Below are 16,964 nucleotides of genomic sequence, written 5' to 3'. Positions count from 1 at the left end.
CAGTTTTGGCAATCTGGCCAGCTATGGTTTTTGGACCATATCTGGAGCTACAAAACTCCAAATGGAGTGATTTAAAAAAGGAAATTCAACTAGACAAAATAAGGAACAACTTTCATGTTTACCATTTCCTCAAATTCCCACTAAAACAGGGCTTAATGGAACAGTAAAGTTAAGCTTCAAAAACTTAAAATTCTGCCCTTTTGGTTTTAAGCATAGAAATGGTAATGGCAATCAATTCCAACAAGTTTTAAATACAAAATGTGGTATGTTTGGAGTGTTAAAACCAATACACCTATTTTCTATCCAAAAGTCAACATTTTTGTTGACCAATGAGGTGAATAGTGACACCAAAACTTGAAATTCAAAATTTGAAATTAGAAATGCATCTAGGGGACTTTAAATTGCAATTGGCAATTGATACTAGCAAATGTAAAACTCAAATATGGGATCTTGGTGTAATTAGAATTAACATATCCCTTAAATATGAAAAAGTCAATATTTTGGTTGACTAGTAAGGTGAATAGTAATCAAAATGAGTAACAAACTAAGATGAAGACCTAGAACCATTTCTAAGCTTAAATGCTTAGAATTGTATGACAAATGTGGACTATGCATCATAGTCAAAATTGTTAAAAAGAAATTAAGGCCATAAATTTGAAATCCATGAAATATTCATGGATTACTTGAAACATGAAAAATAAGTCACCTAATTGATGTGAATAAATAGTTAGGGCTTATATGCCCATCACAAATGGAATTCATAAAATATTAATAACTCAACTTGAAATATAAAATTTGTAATTACATAAGTAGATTCTTGAATGTATAAATGAGAAAGGAAAAATGTTTTGAATACAATGGTACATGTGAACCATTGTTTAGAATTGTGATCAATATGAATAACATAATAAATGAATAAATGAACTATATTAATGTATGAATGAGACATTAGTTCTCATTATTATGGAAAGGAGAAGTATTTTGAGTACAATGGAATAAAAGGATAATTGATGTGAATTGTGATCATATAAATGATCAAATGAATGTATGAATTATAATTGAAATTTATCTTGAAATAATGAATTCATAAAACACAATGTATTAATATTTAATGATATTATGTGCCCTTGTATTGCCTAGACACGTGTGTCAGATTGGATAGATTGGCATGCCAATAGGGTATTGTTTTAACAGTACTGCGAAAGGCTTTATGCCCGTATTTAATGCTTTATGCCCGTATTCATGGCTTTATGCCAACATTCATGGCTTTTATGCCCGATTATGTGTTATCATGGCTTTTTAGCCATACTGACTGCATACGTGGTTGACGTTCTGCATCCCATGGTATGACGGCCCGAGGCACCGCGGTGTCCAGTGCCAACGACCCGTTATCCAGTTTAGTCAGCCTGTCGTAGGTTACTTGGGCAATGTAATTTATTGAAATAAATTAAGACTATTAGTAATTAAAAATATTAGAAATCAAATAAATGAGTTAATAAGACTTCAAAAGAATTAGTTAGAATTATGAAATGATCCAAACCACATAAAAATTGTTAAGTAAAATGATAAAAGAATTGCAAAAATAGGTATAACTTAACTAAATATTTTAAATGTACCTTCCATTGCCATATAAATATAAACTGAGTATTTTTATTAATTCTGTATGTTGTACATTATCACTGTGAATTTCGGAATTAAACGCTTCCAAAGCGAAACAAATGAGAACAAAAGATAATTAATAGTAGACACATTGTATTAAATTAAATTGATTCTTAAATATTCAAATTATGCTTCGTTCTTTCTTTATTTGTATATTTTATTTTCTTGTCCTATTATTGCACCACTAAGCAGCAATGCTTAGCGCGATGGATTTGTTTCCTCGCGCAGGTACTTTGACTAAGATTTTTGGAGTCCAGATCTGCAGAAGTGGCTGAAGTATTCAAGGTTGTCACCTCCTCAGCAATGCATGTAGATAGGGCCCATATAGATCATATTTTGTATTTAGTATAAAATGCTAGATATTGTATTATAATGTAGATTATGAGCAGGTAATTAATAGAAATGTAATGTAATTTAATAAATTAGCTTTTTCATATGTAATTAATTTATATATCATGTAAATTATGAAATTATGTAAATTAAAGAAATTTGAAAATTTTACTTATGTGATTTGAGCATGAATGAGATTGTATGGATTCGAAGACAGAGTTGAAATATATAGATAATGCATGAAAATGAATATGAAATTGAGATATATGAATGAGATGTGAATTATGAGATGGTTATGAAAATAATTGATGAGATTTTATTTGCAAAATATTATTGAAACTTTCAAACAGGTAAATAGTAAAATACGTCAACTGGTAATAAAATAGGGGAAACTCCGCTGGTTTCTCCGTCGAAAAATAATTAATATTAAAATATAACGAGATCAAAATATGAAAGGAATAATGTAAGATAAGATGGGGTGCTCCGGCACCGAATGTAGCACACTTTGCTCGGCTACACTGTAGTCGGGTGAGGGGTGTTACATAGTCTATGAAAGGAAGAGGAAAATGGTCATTTCTGGTGGCACTATTTAATTTCCTATAATCTATGCACATGCACTAACCAGTAACTACCCTAGTAGGGATTAGTTCATTATTTGCATTTTCAATGACAGTTGTCCCACCTTTCTTAGGCATTACATACACTAGACTAACCCATTTGCTATCAGAGATTGGGTATATAATACCTGCATCTAATAGTTTCAAAATTTCCTTTTTTACTACTTCTTCCTTGTTTGGGTTAAGTCTCCTTTGATGTTCAATAGTGGGTTTACTATTTTCTTCCATAGGTATCCTATGCATGCAAATGGAAGGATTAATCCCTTTCAGGTCTTCTATTTTATACCCTCTGCTCTTGCTATGGGTCCTAAGTACCCTTAGCAATTTTTCCTCTTCTATTTCAGATAGACTGGCATTGATAATAACAAGATATTCAGAATTTAAGTCCAGGAATGCGTACCTTAGTGTAGAGGGAAGAGGTTTTAGTTCTACCTGTTTGGTGTTTTCTTGAAGCTTGCCTTTAGGCTGTTCCTCCTTTAACTCTTCTATAGCGAAAACTTGAGCCAATAGTAGGGGTTGATTAGCTATTGAGGATTGCGCACAAGCTGCAATATCCGTGTTCTCCTTCTCTGCTATGTGGCTGTGCATGATGGATGCTCCTAGAGGATCTTCAAGGTGTGCTTTAATGAATTCCTCTTTAACTTTCTTGTCAAAGATATCAACCTTGAAGCATTCATCAGGTACGAGTTTGTGTTTCATTGCGCTGAATATGTTGAACTCCACTTCTTTATCTCCTACTTTGAGAGTTAGCAGTCCATTCTTAACATCTATGACAACTCCAGTAGTTGCTAAAAAAGGTCTTCCCAGGATTATAGGGATTTGGACGTCCTCCTCCATTTCCAGTAAAACAAAATCAAGTAGGATAAAAAATTTTCCCACATTGATAAGGATGTTTTCTAGAATGCCCATAGGGTATTTCACAGATCGATCAGCTAGTTATAATGAAATTATTGTAGGCTTAAGTTCTCCCACATCAAGCTTCTTACATATTGACAAAGGCATCAGACTCACACTTGCACCTAGATATCAGAGGGTTTTGTCTATATTCATGTTACCGATAAGACAAGGTATGGAGAAGCTTTCTGGATCCTTGAGTTTTGGTGGCAGCTTGTTCTATAATATGGCATTACATTCCTCTGTAAGAGCAACAGTCTCATAGTCCTCCAGCCTTCTTTTCTTTGATAAAATGTCTTTGAGGAACTTGGCATAAGATGGCATTTGAGAGAGTACTTCTATAAAAAGAATGTTTATATAGGGTTTCTGTAAAATTTCTAGAAACTTTCTAAACTGCTTATCTAATTTGGCTTTCTGAAATCTCTGAGGAAAGGGTAGAGGAGGCTTATATGGCTCTGGTAGCTTCTTTTCCTTCCTTGCTTCCTCTTATTGCATCTCTTTAGCTTCTTTCTTTTTCTCCTCTGTTTAGTTTTTAGATTTATCAGAGGTTCTCTCAGTTGGTTCTTCTTTTGACTGTTCTAAAATCCTTCCACTCCTTAATGTAACTGCCTTACAGTGCTCTCTTGGGTTCATCTCCGGTTGACTAGGCAGCTTACCAGTAGTTTTGCTTGAAGATATTGCTTGCTGAGCAATTTGATTTTCAAGCATCTTGTTGTGGGTAGCAAATTGGTCAATTTTGGAAGCTAGTTGTTTGATCATTTCATTTTACTGTTGTTGGGCTACTAGGAAGCTTTCCATCATGGATTCCATAGTCGAACTTGGTTCAGGTTGTTGGCTCTGAGGGGGTGGCGGTGGCTGTGTAGGGTTTTGTCCCCTATTCTAAAATCTCAGGGGCGCTAGTGGTCTGTACCCTTGCTGTTTATTCATTGGCTGATTCTGTGAATTTAACCATGAGAAATTTGGGTGGTTCCTCCATCCAGGGTTGTATGTATTTGAATATGGATTGTAGGGCTGTCTCTAGTTAAAGTTCTCTCCGTTATTCACATAGTTCATCTGTCTGTGGGGAGTTCACTGAAGCTGTTATACTCTAAACCCATGTATCCTCCTCCATAGCTGTCATCATGTTGACTATTCATCCCTATATTATTGGCTTGCATTTTATCAAGCCTCTTTATGAGCTAGTCAAATTGAGCATTTATCATGCTTAGGGTATCCACTTCTAGGATCCCTGCTGTTTTCCTTGTATTCCCCCTTTCATTTGACCACTCGTAATTGTGATATGCAACCCTCTCTAGAAGTTCAAGTGCTTGATCCATTGTTTTCTCCATTAGGTCACCTTCTTCTGCTAAATCTAATGTGCTCCTTGTAGAGGGCAGTAGCCTATTATAGAAGTTATGAATCAGGAGCCAATCTTCTATGCCATGGTGCGAGCATTCTCTCTGTAGGTCTTTATATCTCTCCCATGCATCATAGAGTAATTCACCTTCCCTTTGCCTAAAGGTTTTGAGTTCAACTCTCAACCCTGCAGTCTTTGCAGGTGGGAAGTACTTTGCTAGAAAAGCTTGTGAGAGGTCTTCCCAAGTGGTGAATATTCTAGCTGGATGAGAAAGTAACCACTTTCTTACTCTATCTCGAAGGGAAAATGGAAATGCTCTGAGTCTTATGGCTTGATCAGAGACTCCATTCATCTTAAATGTGTCATAAAGGGCGAGAAAGCACTGGAGGTGGTAGTATGGATCTTCTGTTGGTGAACCCCTAAACTGGGTCTGTTGGATCATTTGGAGCCATGCCGGTTTTAATTCAAAATTGTTAGCATCCACTATGGGTCTTGTAACACTAGGTTGTAATCCTTGTATAGAGGGAGCTCCATAATCCTTGAAAAGTCTCGGCCTGTTGTTGTTATTGTTGGCCATATTTGAAATTTCTGGATTTCTTTGACCTTGTTCTTCACGTTTCCTCTCCCTCCTGATAGTTCTTAGGGTTCTGTCTATCTCTGGATCTAAATCAAAGACTTCTTCCTCTGGTCTTGTTCTGGTCATGTACCAAACCAATTACCTGAGAAAGAATAAGAGAATAAAAAAATTTAAACAAAATTAAACAATAAATGAAAATGCCTAAATCAGCTAAATTACTTATCGCCTAATATTACTAAAATTAAATTCTCCGGCAATGGCGCTAAAAACTTATTTGTTGGTTTTTATAACCCCGCGAGTGCACGGATCGCAAACAAGTAATAAAGTAGTAAGTAGAGTATCGTCCCATAAGGAACTTAATTAGTAAATACCAAACTACACAGTGATTTTGGTTGTCTAGGCTGTTGAATAAAATGAGGAAATGAAACTTGTTTATTTTAAACGCTAGAATAATAAACTTAAAATGGAATAGTCTATTTTGAAATAATTCCAGAATTAAGATTTTACACTTTAATCTTAATATGGATATAATCTTGTCAATTTACTGGATTGAGAATTATTTGCCTTGATGGAAATTAATCTTAAGATATCCTAAGTCCTCTCTCAAGGCACCTAGGGTGTATTTTAATTAACATAAACCCTACTGTGACACCCCTTACCCGACTACAGTGTAGCCGAGCAAGTTATGCCACTCAGTGTGCCGGAGCACTCTATTTTATCTTAATTCGTTTTTATTATAGTTTTGAAAATAACTTGTGAAATATAATTCATTTATTGAAATTGTAATTTATTTGAGGTTCCGAAAATTTTATAGAAAATCCGGCGGAGTACCGGCTAAAAATGAAGAAAACAGTTCTTCGGAACCTGTGAAAAACACTTCCTATGATCATATTCAATCATCTCATCACTCTCAAACTTCAATATCAAAATCTCAATATTTTTCAGTTCACATTCATTTCTCAATCATTCATCTCATTTGTTAATCATGTACAAGTCATAAATAGACATTCACTCTTCCATTCACAAATACAATTTTCATTATTGACATGAACATCAAAATATGTTACATACATTCAATTACATATGAGAAAATAAACATTAGTTACAAAATACCAAAATGAAACCTAGTGTCCTACCAATGCACTGTAGCCTGTGAGGTGACACGGACACTATGCAGAACTGTGAACTGCCTTACCGAATCTGTGGTCTACTGGGCCCTCTGTCCAAATCTTCAGTACCTACGCGTTGCAAAAGCGACGCGCTAAGCATAAAGCTTAGTGGTGCCAATAATACAAGAAAATATAATATACAAATAAAAATCATAATTTCTTAGCCATTGTGTTCATAAGAACTGAATAATTACCAACTTAATGTTTAGTCGAGGGCTAATTACGTTTTATGATATTAACTTCTTCATGCATTTTGTTAATTATTTTCTTCATGATCTTGAGTTTCTTTGTATTCTATCATAATCATTTCTGATATTTAATTTTCGTATTTTCTTTATGATCGGTTCAATTCTGATTATACTTTTCCATGCCCAAGTAACCTATCTTTGGACGCGGGTGGATAACGTTGGTGCCTTTGGACACCGCGGTGCCTCGGCGTCATACCATGGGACGCAGCGCCAACCACGTATGCAGTCAGTATGGCTAAAAAGCCATGATATCACATAATCGGCATAAAAGCCATGAATACGGGCATAAAAGCCATGAATACGGGCATAAAGCCATGAATACAGGCATAAAGCCTTTCGCAGTACTGCTAAAACAATACCCTATTGGCATGCCAAACTATCCAAACCAATCTTGTTAGGAATACTAGGGCATTTAATACTTTAAAATGTTAATATATTGTGCTTTATGACTTCATTATTTCATGATAAATTTCAATCATAATTCATACATTCATTTGATCATTTATATGATCACAATTCACATCAATTATTCTTTTATACCATTGTACTCAAAATACTTCTCCTCTTTACAATAATGAGAACTAATGTCTCATTCATACATTAATATGGTTTATTTATCCATTCATTATGTTATTCATATTGATCACAATTCTAAACAATGGTTCACATGTACCATTGTATTCAAAACATTTTTCCTTTCTCATTTATACATTCAAGAATCTACTTATGTAATTACAAATTTATATTTCAAGTTGAGTTACTAATATTTTATGAATTCCATTTGTGATGGGCATATATGCCCTAACTATCTATTCACATCAATTAGGTGACTTATTTTTCATGTTTCAAGTAATCCATGAATATTTCATGGATTTCAAGTTTATGGCCTAATTTTTTTTTAACAATTTTGACTAGGATGCATAGTCCATATTTGTCATACAATTCTAAGCATTTAAGCTTAGAATTGGTTCTAGGTCTTCATCTTAATTCACTAATCATTTTGATTACTATTCACCATACTAGTCAACCAAAATGTTGACCTTTTTATACTTAATGGATATATTAATTCTAATTACACCAAGATCCCACATTTTGAGTTTTACATTTACTAGTATTAATTGCCAATTGCAATTTAAAGTCCCCTAGATGCATTTCTAATTTCAAATTTTAAATTTCAAGTTTTGGTGTCACTATTCACCTCATTGGTCAACAAAAATGTTGACTTTTGCATAGACAATAGGTACATTGGTTTTAACACTCCCGATGTACCACATTTTGCATTTAAAACTTATTGGAATCAATTACCAAATCCATTTCCAAGCTTATTTCAAGTTTTCATATCACTATTCACTTCATTAGTCAACTAAAATGTTGACTTTTGCATAGAAAATATGTACATTGACTTTGGCACTTCCAACATACTACATTTTTCATTTAAAACTTGTTGGTTTTGGTCACTTTCTCAAAGCTTAGGTCATTTTGGCAAAATTGCCAATTTTCGATTTTGGTGCTCCGAAGTTGCACTGTTTCATTGGTCGATTTACTGTTGGAATTTGACAAAACTTCCTTCATAGAAAATGTTCCTTATTTTGTCTAGTTGAATTTATTTTTTTGAATCACTCCATTTGGAGTTTTGTAGCTCAAGTTATGGCCAAAATAAGTTTACTGTTCACGTGTACTGTTCCTGCTGAAATTTTGGGTTTTGGCAGATTTTGGTCCAATTTTGGTCAGTAATTTGACCAAGTTAAGTTCATAATTTGGTCTAACTTTCTTCATATGAAATGTTCTACCATGCCTTAGGTTTCCATCGGTTCAAGAATCGCCTAAATCCGAGTTTTCTAGAGAGAGTTATAGCCATCCAAACATTACTGCTCAAATGAAAATTCGAAATCTCAAGACTGATAAACTTCACTTTGCTCAATGATTTGATTAGGTTCTGGTCATAATTTGGGGTAGGTTTCTTCATGAAAGTTGTTTTTCTATGTCTTAACTTGTTGCTGTAAAAATTTCAGATCAATTTACCATTTCTACAGTGAATTATGGCCAAATGAACAGTTACTGTTCATTTGGTCATTCTGCAGGGGCTGTTTGCAGGGTATCCGGATTAGGGCCAACTTTTGGTCCTCTTGCTTTGGTCTTTTGGGCATGGTTTTTTCAGCAAAAATGTGCCATTATAAGCCTAGTTTCATGTCCAATTGGCCAAACACCAATTGGACCAACACAGCCAAAGATATGGCAGTCCAAGTGGGCTGGAATCATAGCCTCCCTACTGGTTACCCTAGGCAGCCTACCAATTCAGTTTGCATCACTCTAAATCTCTTCAAATTATGGTGAACTTACCTCAAATGGTCACTAATTGACCCTTATAAGGTTCACTTACCACTTCATAAGCCAAAACCAAATTTCACTCTCCAAAACCCTAGTTTCCCATTGTGATTCACACTAGTTACCCTAGTTAATATACTAACTCATTATCCATGTATATAAATACCTTAAACATCATATTTAGTCCACTCTAAGTCCATCAAAACAATCAATCCTATTCCTTCCTTAGGGCAGCCGAAATTCATGGTATAGATACACATGAGTTTAGTCCATTTAATTTACAATTTCATACTAAGTTCAAGTCCCTAACATAGAAATAAAGAAATATTTGTAAAAGTAAGCACTAACCTCTTGTAGGCAGATTTTTCCCAACTCAAAACTTCACTTTCCTTCACTTTCTAGGCTGCCAAACACTTTCCAAGAGGTAGAGACAAGCTTTTAGTGAAGGGACTTAGGGTTTTATAGTGCAAATTCATGGGAAAATGGAAGTAATTAAAGAAAACTTCCATGGAGGGTTATGGAGGAGAGGATCACGTTTTGAAGAAGAAGATGGCTGCTTGTTTTTTATCTTCCTTGGTCTTTATTTATCTCTTTTATTAATTAGTCAAATGGTTACTTAATTGTGATTGGTGGACAATTTTAAATGATCTCATAATATGTCATAATTGGCATTTTATTGTATTTTCTTTTCTTTTCTTTTCTCTTCTACTAATTTCAAATTAATTTTTCATCAACATTAATTCATATTTTATGTCATAATAATTATTTACTCAACTGGACAAGTCGGCCAAAAATCGTCTCTGAAGGCGAAATGACCAAAATGCCCTCCGTTTGGCTTAACGGGTCAAAATTGTCTGTACCGATTGAAAAATTTTTCTAAATATTTTCTTGGCATTCTAATGCCATGGGAACCTCAATAACCCTTCTCTGGAATCCCAAAAATTATTTTATAATTTTTTCCCCGGGTCTAGGGCTCCTCGTTGCGAGAACCGCAACTTCCCTCTGGTTACCCATCGCTAGGGCACCGGCTCGTTTAACTTGGTTGTATTTTATTTCTAAAATTTTTACTAAATTTTTCTTATTAATATTTGAGTTAATTTTGGTTCCTCGCTTTAATTTAAATATTTTTCTGAACGTTCTAGCTGTCCGGACCGACACCGGTCACCAGAACAGTAGAATGTACGGAGTTGTTACCGGGAGGATGTTACACCTACTTTCATGGCGATTAAATTAATTAAAACCGTTTAAGATCTTTGACTAATTTCGAAACTCCACTAAGGTCATCAGCCTATCTCTAGGTTCAAAATCTTGATTTTTTAATATTAATCTTCACCTTTCAGTCCTTCAATTAATATCTGTAATCAATACTACGTGGGTACCAACACATAGCATGCATTAAGATCACAAGAAATTAAATCAAGGAATAAATCTCAAATCCAATAAATAAAACTTAATGTTTGTCCATAATAATAATTACAAGCATTACTCTCCCAATTCCAGAATATGAAAATTACTCACTCATGGTAAGTTCAGCAAACATGATAAAAATAAAGTAAAAGACAATAAAAATCCTCTAAAAGAAATAGAACGAAAGAACAAAAGAGGATCTGCAGCTTTGATCTTGTGGAACTTTGGCTAAATTCTCCTCCTTCATACTGATGTCCTGCTCTTCTAGACGGCTGTGAGAAAGTGATCATACGGCTCTGGGATTCCCCTTTGTCTCTCTGTTTTTCTATTATCTGCAGCCTCTATTTATATTAAAATGGCTTAGGGTTAGGTTTTCAAAGTTCCTAAGGCGTTAGGAGTCTCTTCTCTCTGTCAAAAACTGCAGATGGAGTGAAATCAGGAAGCTAGCTGTTGATTGATACACGGCCCAGGGCCGTGTAACTAACTGGAGTTTTGAAGGTTTGCATCTCGCGATGTCACAGAAGGTTACACGGGGCGCAGCTGGTTACACAGGACCAAGTACACGGCTCGTGTACTTTTGTTCTTCAAAGAATTCTTCAAACCTAGCTAGGCAGAGACTTACACAGGTTGCTATGATTTACACGGGTCTAAGTACACAGCCCGTGTACTGCGTTTCTTCCTTGTCTTTCTCAGCTTTCCTTTGGCAGCAGGTTACACGAGTCCGTGTCTTTGCTTACACGACTCGTGTAAAGTGTATCAGCAACACTTCTCTTCCCTTTGTGTTTTTCCAAGCTTTCTTTTGTACTCCTATACCTTGGAACTTCATCGAAACACCTGAAAATGATATAGAAAATATGGAATTTAGAGTTTGTCAATGGAAATCACAAAAGTTAATGAAATTATTGACTATGCATGAGATTGCTTGCCTATATGCTATGAAATAGTATACAAATATGCTTAAAAATATCTATATAATACAAGTGTATCAGTAATAAACGTGTCAAGTCGAGTTAGCGGGTTAACCAATGATACGACACGATTATAATCGTGTCATAAATGGGTCAAAACGAATTTGACATAAACACGAATAAGTCTAATCCAAACTCTATATTTTCTTGTCATGTTCATATCATGTTCGCGGGTTGTGTCCAAAATTGCCGCCCCTAGTATATATGTATATATGTACACACACACACACACACACACACACACACACATATATATATATATATATATATATATATATATATATATTATTTTTTAATATATTATTTACTCATTTTAAATATAGTTATGTATTTATAAGAGATGAGAATGTAGAATACTCACAAAAATCATAATATTTAAACTTAAATTTAATTAATATTTTAAATATTTAAATTTATTTTGAATCTAACTAAAATACATAATAAATTATTTATATTGGTTTCAAATTTAACTATTATAGCTCAAATACTAGCGAATGCATTTAATTTTATATATTTAATTAATAACTTATATAAAAAATATAATTTTATTTATAGTTTATATATATAAAAAGTTAACAATCCGAAAAAAATATTTTAAATTCTATTTTATAGAATATAATATTTTAAACCTTATAATAAAATTAAAAAATTTATATTATACTTAATTAATAATTTATATAAATAAATTTAAATAACAAATTAGTTATTTACTGCATTGCGTCATAACAATTTTAATTTTTTATTTTTGATTTCATTTAACTTAAATAAAGTAAATTTCAATTGATTAAATTATACATTTTGATAAAAAAATTTGTTTATTATATTAATTTAGTAATATTTGGTGTAAACCATAATAATGGACCGAATCTAATATGCAAATAAAATTGAAGTTGTTATATGAATTTAATATTTAAAATGGGATCTTAATATATCAGTTTTTTCAATTCTTAATTGTATCAAAGACACATTACCCTCGATAAATCATGTGATCATTTACAAGAATTATTATCATTGTGTAAGGCCCCGTTTGTCTCATAGAAAACATTTTTTTTTAAATATTTTTCATATTTTCTTGAAAAATATTTTTCATATTTTTTTGTGTTTAGGGACACTTAGAAAAATTGATTAATTGAAGATGTTTTTCTGGTCAAAGAAAAATTAGGTCATTTTTAAGAAAAATGATTATAATTTTTTAAAAGATAAAGTAATTTTCTATTTTCTAAATTTTGAAAATCTTAATAAAATGTAAACATACTTATATATACATGAAATAAATAAATATAATTAATTTAATATTATAATCAAATAATTAAAAATAATTTTATAAAAAATATTTTTAAAAAAAATATTTTTTATAAAAAATATTTTTTATATACAAATTATTTTTCATGAAATAAACAGAGCCCAATATTAAGAATAATTCCACCATACACACTGAAATACATTGCTAAGCATGGTTACCTTTTTATTTAACTCTGGTTATTACGGCAGATGTGTTTTCTTTAATTTAATACCAATAATTATTAAGATAAAATTATTAAGTTAATCATGATTTCTCAAAATTTAAATTTATAATTAAAAAATTTTAAAATAAAATTTCAAATTAAGAAAATAAATTAAAATGAAATTTCAAACTAATTTAATGAATTTAGGTCTTATCAGAAAAAATTAATAGATCTTATCATTAATATATATATATATATATATATATATATATATATATATATATATATATATATATATATATATATATATATATATATATACTCATTTAGGTCTTATTAGATAAAACTAATTTACCTTAAAAAAATCTAATATTTTTTAAATTTCAAATATTTTACATACACTAAAAATTAGAAAAAAGTTAAAAATTAAATTTCAAATATATATTCTATCTTTTCTAAATATCTTATATTTTTTAAATAAAATTATTTTTTTTTAATTATGCCAAATATTAGTTATAGTGAATTCGCTTATCAATTGGTTTATAATTTTTGAGTCATTAGCATTTTTCTTGCTTTTCTAGAAAATTATAACAATAATCCTTAAACTAAACACTCAATTTTATGATAAAAAATTAATTCATTATAAATAAATTATTAAATTTAATTAAAAATAATTACCATCATGTAAATTCATTATGAACATTTTATATTATTCTCTTAAATTGATTTTAAACAATAATTTGAGATATATAAAATTAATTTATAAAATTTTATTCTCACTTAAACTAAAAATCTAAAAGAAAATCACTATAAATTACTCTGGTAAATCTCAAATGATTTAGACTTAAAAAATTATATATATATATATATATTAAATTCTAAATATTTTATATTTTTAAATAAAATTATTATTTAATTAACATTATCGAATAGTACTTTTATTTTATTTTATATTTTAAATTTCAATAATTATATATTTTAAAATAAAATTATTTAATAAAATATTATTTAATAATTATAATTATAATTATCATTAAAAAATATAAATTAAAGGAAAATTTAAAATTATTATTTATTAATTATGCCAAATATCAATTAATTCTTAAGCCACTTGTCAAATTTTAGTTAAAATTTTTGAATCTTAGCTTTCATAAATATATATACACACATATATATAATACTTCAATTCAATTTAAATTTGATAATGATATTAATAATTAAATCAAATTTTATTTAAAATTTAATAATACGTTATTTGAAATCATATTATGATAATCAAATTGAATTAAATTTTCAAAATAAGTAGATTTATTCTCATCCCAAATGTAGACGTACACAGATTATTTTGGCGACAATCGAATTTTATATATATATTAATTTTCAACAACCAATAAAAATAATTTGAAATTTAAATTAAAAATTTTAAATTCATATAAATTCTAAAACTAATTTAAATAATAAAAATAAAATAATTTTAAATAATATAAATAATAAATAGTGTTTTCTACAAAGCCAATATCCCTCCTTTATACTTTATATATACTAGTTAGTTTTTAATTTTTAATTTATTTAGTTTCTCCATTAATTTTTTCATTAATAAATAAATTTTAATATCAGTCAACCTATTACTATTTAGAATTAATTTATCTATTAATATAATAAATAAGAATTTTAGAAATATATTTATAATTAAGAAAAATATGAATTTATTTATATCAAATATTTTTTAATGAACTTATAAGAAATTAAATTAAATGATAATTTTAAAAATATTAATAAAAGAATTCATATGTTTTGCTGATAAAAATTAATTTCTTCTCTTGTTCTTCTATGTAAATTTAATTTTAATTTTATTAAATAAATTTACATAAATAATTATAAGATAGAGATAAAAATTTATTGGGATTCATTTAAAAAAGTGTATGATTTTTTTCTGTATTTCTGCAAATAATAGATAAATTAATAATACTTTTTTATTTTTTATTTGTTTAATTTTTTATTTTATTTAATTATTTTTTATAAAATTTTATATTTAATTAAAATTAAATATAAGTAGGATTAAGAATTTTAAACTTATATGAATTCTAAAATTAAAAATTTTAAACTTATATAAACTTTAAAATTAATTTAAATAATAAAAATATAATTATAATTAATTTTAAAAATGAAAAATAATTTGAGCAAAGTCAATATTTCTCTCTCTTTCATACATTTATATATCTATATTATATTAAATATTATAAATTAATAATATTTTTTATTTTTCACTTATTAATTTTTTATTTTAATTAATTACTTCTTGTAAAATTTTATATTTAATTGAAATTAAGTATAAGTAATAATAAGAATTTTAAATTTATATGAATTCTAAAATTAAAAATTTTAAAATTATATAAATATTGAAATTAATTAAATAATAAAAATATAATTATAACTAATTTAAAAAATAAAAAGCATTTTTGGGAAAGCCAATATTCCACCTCTCACATTGATATAGTATATGTAATGTAGATTTTGATTTTTCAATTAATTTAGTAACGAACTGATGGATTTCACACCCATAGCATATGCATTACAGCAAGATTTTATTACTAAAAATATAATTTTCATATATAAATTATTAAATAAAATATTATACACTTTTAATTTAAATAAATAAATTAAAATCTTTCGTTCAAAGGGCGAGTATTATATAACTAAATTTAAAATAACTTTTAAAGTTTGACAAAAATTAAAGGTACATACAATATTGTAATTGTTTGAAAAATTAAGGTTTTGTTATCTTGTGAAAAATTAAAGTAATTTTTTAAAAAAATTTTGAGGAAAATTAAAAAATAGAGTTTCATGCTTATGTATGTTAGTTTTTCAAATGAAAAATTGAAAAATCAGATTTTTAGTTTTTCAACATTTAACTAATGTTTAAAAATAAATTTAAATTATTTTTTACTATTTCCCTTTACATCAAAAGTTTTGTTTTCTAACTTTTTTTCTAAATAGAAAAACAATGAATTTTTATAATTAAAATTATATTATAATTTTTTTATAATTAAAATTTAATAATTATTTTAAAATATTTATTTATAATGATAAAAAATAATTATATTATTATAAAATAAATGAATAACGTATATTAATTTTTTTTTCAAATGGAATAGATTTTTACATACATTTTATAATTATTTTTTTAATTATGAACTGTATGAATAATTTTTTTATCTTTTTAAATTAAAAAATTATTTTCTATTATTTGCAGGTAAATATATTTTTTTATATTTTCTCTTATTTTTTATAAAAAATAAAAATTAAAGTTTTCTTATAAAATGAAAGATGAAAAAAATATATATTTTCCACGAATAAACAGGCATAACTGTTTAGTCCTTAAGGCTGTTTAATCCTTAGATTTTAACTTTTCAATAATTACATCTTTTCATTGAAAAGCCAATGATTTTGGTAGTTAATATCACATATTGAAAAATTAATAAAATATAATAAATTATTAAATACATTTATAATATTTTTTTAATTATGAACGATATGCATAATTTTTTTATTTTTTTGAATTAAAAATTATTTTCTATTATTTGCAGGTGGATATATTTTTCATATTCTCTCTTTTTTTATAGAAAATAAAAATTAAAATTTTCTTATAAAATGAAAAATGAAAAAAAAATATTTTTCACAAATAAACAGGCATGAATGTTTAGTCCTCAAGGCTGTTTAATCCTTAGATTTTCACTTTTCAATAATTACAACTTTTCATTGAAAAGCCAATGATTTTGGTAGGTAAGACCACATATTAAAAAATTATTAAAATATAATAAATTATTAAGTACATTTTATAATGATTGTTTTTAATTTTGAATGATGTGCATAATTTTTTTTATCTTTTTGAATTAGAAAATTTTTTTCTATTACTTGTAGGTGAATGTATTTTTCATTTTTCTTTTTATTTTTTTTTATAAAAAATGAAAATTAGAGTTTTTAAAAAA

The sequence above is a fragment of the Hevea brasiliensis genome, chromosome 2, assembly GCF_030052815.1.
Source record: "Hevea brasiliensis isolate MT/VB/25A 57/8 chromosome 2, ASM3005281v1, whole genome shotgun sequence".
Classification (NCBI taxonomy): Eukaryota; Viridiplantae; Streptophyta; class Magnoliopsida; order Malpighiales; family Euphorbiaceae; genus Hevea; species Hevea brasiliensis.
The sequence above is the reverse complement of the archived record's forward strand: the minus strand, read 5'-3'. Positions refer to the sequence as shown.